Source organism: Mastomys coucha, unplaced genomic scaffold (genome assembly GCF_008632895.1).
Source record: "Mastomys coucha isolate ucsf_1 unplaced genomic scaffold, UCSF_Mcou_1 pScaffold3, whole genome shotgun sequence".
Classification (NCBI taxonomy): Eukaryota; Metazoa; Chordata; class Mammalia; order Rodentia; family Muridae; genus Mastomys; species Mastomys coucha.
Window position 1 is genome coordinate 46,654,969 of NW_022196909.1, and position 6,975 is coordinate 46,661,943.

Consider the following 6,975-nt stretch of genomic DNA (forward strand, 5'->3'; position numbering starts at 1 on the left):
CATGCCTCGCAATTCCGCTTGTCACTCTTCGGCAATGGGAAATACTTTTTTCCTTGGATCTGATTTGGCCAGGAGTCGGGTTAATTTAATGCACTAAGCGGCTGTCTCAAAGGCTGCCTGCCTGCCTGTCCCACTGCAACTCCCAGACTTTGAAGTGTACACAAGCTGGCTTTTGTTCTAAAAGACAAAAAGATAAATAGAAGAAAAGGTTCCCCTGGCCCCTCCACGAGCGCCGTGTACCTATAAATTTGAAAGCTTACCTCTGGTGACAGAGATCTTAAGCGCCAATATTTAAGGATGCTTATAAAGGATATAGGGATACACTGCCATCGAAGGTGAAGATGAATGATAATATTTTTGAAAGCGTTTCCCTCTGCCCGAACGGCTGGTGAGACTTTCTCGATTGGCTCTCGTAGCCAGGACCTGGGTAAGACAGCTGAAAAGAGTAGAGAATAAACTCTCAGGGTCCAAACCTTGTGTTTTTATTTACATTGAAGTATAGGTGTTCAGCATCCTAAGTAAAGAGTTCAGAATTTACCACTTGAGTGAAGCAAAGAAGTTGGGTTTCCTTACAGTTGGGTTTTCTTGATAGATGGTAATAACGTACTGCGAAAATAACCAATTTTTAAGAAGGAAAGGGCGTGGCTTGTGGAACCAAGCAATCCTCCCCCCGCCCCACCCCCACCCCCCGCAGTGTTTTGAAAGCTTTGAAACAGAAATGCTGTGAATTAGTCAACTGTTGTAAAGCTTGGGGGAATAATCATGGGGGGAGGAAGGTGTGGAAAGATTAATTGTGGAAGGGAAGGCCCTAGAGGAAAGGAAGAGAATATTGCAATTACTTTTAGTTTAAAAAAAAAATTGAGGAACAAATAGGAACTTCAGGTCTTATTCTTCTACAACGTGAAACATAAACATTTACATAGGACACGCAGTTCCTCCTTATCTTTTATTCTGCATGGTTGCAGGTCGACATTTCTCATTCCTTGACCGATGTTCTTGAAGTTTATTTAGCATGACCTGGTATGTGTGATTGTGAAGGACCTTTACCCTCTAAAATGGGCAAATAAATACCCTGAAAAGAAGTCGCAGCTTGTCCTTGCAGTGATTTAAGAGCCACTGAAAGCACATGGCAGCCTCATCACGCAGATAGCCCTTGCTCGTTTTCATGAGACCCACTGAACTCCTGTTTCTCCCCACTCCTTACCCTCACCCTTAAAATGTTAGAGCCACTCTTATTTTCCTTTTTGACACGGGAAATTGGTTTTCTGTAGCATAACCTCACAGTTCGCTGGGATGTAATCTCAGATGTAACATGCGACAATTATGTCATTAAAAACAAATTTGGATCAGTCATCCCAGAGGCACTGCATTTAATTCGCCTTTATCTTCAGCTATTTTAAAGAGTTTGAAGTCATCAGTCCCTGGCCTGTCCATTAAGCAGTGCTAAATTAAGTTCAACAAAACAAGGACTCTGTCTTTGATTCTAAATATTTGTTTTGTTATTCTTCTTTTTCATTAAAACTCTCATGAGCTCTACTCCTGGGTTTAATCCTCGCACACAGAAGGCTGATCTGAGTTCTAGGCCATCTTGGTGTGTATAGCAAGTTCCAGGCCAGTCAGAAGTACACACTGAGAGGTTGTCTCCATAAAACAAAACAAAATTTCATTGTGTAGAATTTGGGATTTAAACACACACACATCCTAAAATTAACCAGACCCAAAGGTCTCTGAGAAGGTGAACTGATCTAAAGCTACAATAGCTGTCCCAGAGGTCTCTGATGGTGGACTGATCTAAAGCTACAGTAGCTGTCCCAGAGCTGTGGGGCTTCACATTGGGTTTTACACGATCACTGTCAAATACATTTTTCCACCACAAGAAAAAAGGGAAAATCCATAAAAGAGCTGAAACTCGAAAAGCAATTAGCGGTGGATGGTCTTTCTGACTCCTCTCCTTTGTCTACATTAGTCCTTTCTCATGGCCCATCCCCTTTCTGCTCCTTAGCCGACAACCATGGGAACGCTTGTTGACACAGGAATATACACACTAGGGCTGGGCTCAGAATCTTAGGGAAAACAAATACTTTTTCCTCTAAGACTGTGAGATCTCTTAATACATTCTAAGTCCTTCCAACCTTTTACAATTTCTACTTCACGTTTTGAATTGTATTTATTTATTTAGCGCACCTCAACAGGGCCCAGGGTGGAGGTCAAAAGGCAACCTACAGGCCTCAGTTGCCTGCCCTGTGAGTTCAAAGGCTTTCATTGAAGTCTTCAGGCCTTAGTACCAAGTGCCTTAGCAACACTGAGCCATCTCACCACCCTCTGCCAAGACCTGTTTTAAAACTCAGGAGAAACTTCATTTGTTTATAAAAGAGAGTGTTTTACTATTCAAAACTATAAGAGAGGGGGCTGGAAAAATGGCTCAGTGGTTCAGGAAATTTACTGAACTTCCGAAGGACCCAGGTTCAATTCCCAGCACCCACATGGCAGCTTACGACTCTGTAACTCCAGGTTCAGGGGATCTGGCACCGTCACAGACACAGATGAGGACAAAGCAACAATCAGTGCACATTCAGCCGGGCAGTGGTGGCGCACGCCTTTAGTCCCAGCACTTGGGAGGCAGAGGTGGGTGGATTTCTGAGTTCGAGACCAGCCTGGTCTACAGGGTGAGTTCCAGGACAGCCAGGGCTACACAGAGAAACCCTGTCTTGAAAAACCCAAAACTAAAAGAGACTTGAGAAAAAAGTCCCCTTCCCACACACTCCGTCCCATCAAGCACCACAAAGCAGCTCATAATCCTTGATACTGCTTCATTGTCTTTAGCTTGCCCTGGCAGGAGGCCTCTGCATGGTTCAGTGCTTGCACCCCTGGATTAATAAAGTGTACTTGATAAGAAAATGGGCCCTGACTCATTGTTAGATGGTTTCTAATAAATACCCCTTCCTTAAAGACTTGGCTGAAAGAATTCTGAAACACAGGGAGCTTGTCAGAGGTGAAAATCATACCCTCAGGTTGCAAGGAAAACGAACTGAAAAAGGTAGGCCTTTTTGAAAATTGGATCCTGGGGCTGGCAAGATGGCTCAGCCGGTAAGAGCACTGACTGCTCTTCTGAAGGTCATGAGTTCAAATCCCAGGCAACCACATGGTGCGTTCAAAGTCAGCTACAGTGTACTTATTTATAATAATAAATAAATCTTTGGGCCTGAGGGAGCCGTTCAGATATGAACCAGTGGGGCTGACCACAGCAAGCAGAGGTCCTAAAAATTCAATTCCCAGCAACCACATGAAGGCTCACAACCATCTGTACAGCTACAATATACAGAGTGAGTTCCAGGACAGCCAGGGCTACACAGAGAAATATACATACACATACATGAAATAAATAAATAAATCTTTTTTAATAAAAAAAGAAAATAGGATCGTGGGGATGGAGAGATGGCTCAGTTGGTGTCTTGTGGCTCACAACTGTCACTCCAGCTCCCCAGATCCGATGCTCTCTCCTGGCCTCCGCAGGCTCCAGAATCTATGCATTCACAGCTACACACACACACATATGAATAAAAATAAGATCTAGAAAACTTGTGTGAACATAAACTAATTCGGTATGGACCAAGGTGGGATGAGAGGTGGGTAACAGGAACTCAGTCAGAAGAACAGTATTTCTAGGAAATTGTCCTAGCCAGTCTGTGTGGGCAGATGTTAAGGGATGGTTGTGTTAAGGGATTAGAGAAAAGAACAATTCTTTCCCACTTTAGGAAAGATCTTTGTTCTTCTTAAACCAACTTGAGCTGGTTTCCCCACTTTGGGTTTGGTTTGTGTGTTTGTCATGGTTGTTGCTGTTATTTTGTTTCTTGAGATAGTAAGCAGTTACAAACAGAGCAGGAAGGCCTCAAACCCCAAGAGATCTGTTAGGGCTGGTTTTTGTGCACTGCTACTGTGCTGGTAGGTTACCGTGGCCACAGATCTGGCTGCATTCGGGACTTGGGCATTGTCCAGTACCTCCTGTCTCAAAGATGGGTAAATATTGGTTTCCATCACCTCTGGTTGGTTACTAAAGAGCTGGTTAGCCTGTAGCTGGGCAGGAGAAGAGAGTTAAGGCAGACATCCCTGTGAAGAGAGGGGGAGTGGCCAAGAGACGTCACCATGGGGGAGTTGGCATGAGAGGATTGATGGATCAGGAGACAGTAGATGTGGTGGTTTGAATATTCTTTGCCCAGGGAATGGCACTATTTGGGGGTGTGGCCTTGTTGGAGTGGGTGTGGCTTAGTGGAGGAAGTGTGTCACTGTGGGCATGGGCTTTAAGACCCTCACCCTAGCTGCCTGGAAGCCAGTCTTCTCCTAGCTGTCTTCAGATGAAGACTTAGAACTCTCAGCTCCTCCTGCACCATGCCTGCCTGGATGCTGCCATGCTCCTGCCTTGATGATAATGGGCTGAACCACTGAACCTGTAAGCCAGCCCCAATGAAATGTCCGTATAAGAGTTGCCTTGTCTTGGGAGGCAGAGGCAGGTGGATTTCTGAGTTCGAGGCCAGCCTGGTCTACAGAGTGAGTTCCAGGACAGCCAAGGCTACACAGAGAAACCCTGTCTCCTCGAAAAACCAAAAAAAAAAAAAAATAGTTGCCTTGGTCATGGTGTCCCTAAGACAGCAGGTAACACCACATGAGAACGTGCTGGGAAGCTGGGTCAGGCCAACACGGTCAGCTTAGAATACATGAGAACTCTACGAGCTATACTTCTAGCTAGCCTTACAACCTAGGTATTTTATTTACAAGCTGTAACCACAGATTGGGCAGGAGTTAGAGCTATTCAAACTCACATCCCAGCCACATGGCCCATATTACTTGCTCTTTCTTCTGGACATCTGCTCATGGTCCATCTCCTCTCATGGTGGCCTCCTCCACTCTCCTGTCTTCCTGAAACCCCTCACTCAGTCCTCAAGTCCTACCTTTCTCCCTCCACTGCCCAATCACAGGCTCTAGCCTTTTATTGACCAGTTAAATTGGGGAGCAAGGTTCACATAGCATCGCTTGGTGTACGTGAGGATCTGCTCACGAGCAGGCAGGACCAACCAGACATCGGGAGCCAGCATTTAGCATTTAAATACAAGCAGCACCAGACCAACCCCTACCAAATTGCAAGAAGCTTTTTAATAAATATACGAGGTCTGTGCATCATTATTTCACATTTCTATGATGTGGGCATCATAGAAAAGGCATGTCCTTTTACAGAGATCCATCAGCTTTGCCTCCCACGTGTGCATATATGCACACATAAGACACAAAATTAAAAACAAAAATAGGAACTGGAGAGATGGCTCAGTGGTTAAGAGCACTGAGTTCAATTCCCAGCAACCACGTGGTGGCTCACAACCATGTATAATGCCCTCTTCTGATCTGTCTGAAGATAGTTACAATGTACTCACATACATTAAATAAATAAATCTTTTAAAAAAATAACAAAAAATAAATCTTTTAAGAATGCTTGTCCAGACTGTACAGCATCCAGTCTGTAAAAGGCCCTCCAGTTGGGCGGTGGTGGCACACGCCTTTAATCCCAGCACTTGGGAGGCAGAGGCAGGCAGATTTCTGAGTTTGAGGCCAGCCTGGTCTACAGAGTGAGTTCCAGGATAACCAGGACTATGCAGAGAAACCCTGTCTTAAAAAAACAAAACAAAAAAAAAAAAAAAAAAAAAAAAAAAAAAAAAAACCTTGACCAACTACAGCAAACTAAGATGTGGTGAAGAGTTACTCAAGAGGTCTGTTTGGTCAGTTGTACTGGCTCACCCCTTTTCTAGCACAGGATGAACACCAGTTAGAAGCCAACCTGGGCTACAGTGGAGAGCTACTGATCACTGGAGCTGCCTCGTCACTAATTACTTGTGACAAGATAGCCAGGTTCTGTTTTATGTCTCTAAATGCCACAAAAGGGAAAAGGATATGATTTTAGCCTTGGGAGTAACTACAATCCGTATCATAGGAATAAAGCAACCAGGATTGGTGGGATGGTTCAGTGGGTGAACTTCACATTTTTGCTGGCAAACATGAAGATATGAGTTCAATACCCAGACCCACATTCTAGAAGGAGAGAACCAACAGACACAAGTCATCCTCTGACTTCCACACGTCCCCTACAAACAAAATAAATAAGTAATTTATTTTATTATTGTTTTGGTTTTGGAGACAGGGCCTCACTATGTAACTCCAATTGGCCTGGAACTTGCTTTGTAGACCAGGCTGGCCTCCAACTCGTGGAGATCTGCCTGCTTTTGCTTCCTGAATGAATATTGTAGTAGAATATGAGCATCTCAAGAGATACTAGCTAGCAGGGCGGTGGTGGCGCACGCCTTTAATCCCAGCACTTGGGAGGCAGAGGCAGGCAGATTTCTGAGTTCGAGGCCAGCCTGGTCTACAGAGTGAGTTCCAGGACGGCCAGGGCTACATAGAGAAACCCTGTCTCAAGAAAAAAACAAGAGAGAAAGAGAGAGAGAGAGAGAGAGAGAGAGAGAGAGAGAGAGAGAGAGAGGAGAGAGATATGCTAGCCGGCTCTGGAGGCAAGTGAGGGTGACCATCCAGATGGGGATGTGGAGAAAGAACTTCAGAACACCATCTTAAAGCTTGGATAGACTAACCAGCTATTCGGATAGTCAGGGAGCCTGATCCAGACATGCCATCAGCAGGAGCAAAGAAAGACGTGTACACAAGAACACACTGAGTTTCAGACGTCTAGCTGGCTTTTATTAAAGATTCACAGACCATACAGCATCCAGTCTGTAAAAGTCCCTCCAGCCGGGTGGTGGTGGCTCACGCCTTTAATCCCAGCACTTGGGAGGCAGAGGCAGGTGGATTTCTGAGTTTGAGGCCAGCCTGTTCTACAGCGTGAGTTCCAGGACAGCCAGGGCTATACAGAGAAACCCTGTCTCAAAAAAGAAAAAAAAAAAAGAAGGCCCTCCAGTCAGCCAGAGAGAGGAGAGGAGA

At 44.9% G+C, this 6,975-nt stretch overlaps 1 protein-coding gene across 1 annotated transcript in view; it reads right to left on the reverse strand.

Moving 5' to 3' along the window:
- Nucleotides 1-375, reverse strand: part of Brpf3 (bromodomain and PHD finger containing 3) — a 37,353-nt gene extending 36,978 nt beyond the window's left edge. The window contains exon 1 of the mRNA XM_031346931.1: nt 261-375. The gene's annotated coding sequence lies outside the window, so the exon portion shown is untranslated. The remainder of the gene's footprint in view (nt 1-260) is intronic.
- Nucleotides 376-6,975: the final 6,600 nt, after the last annotated feature.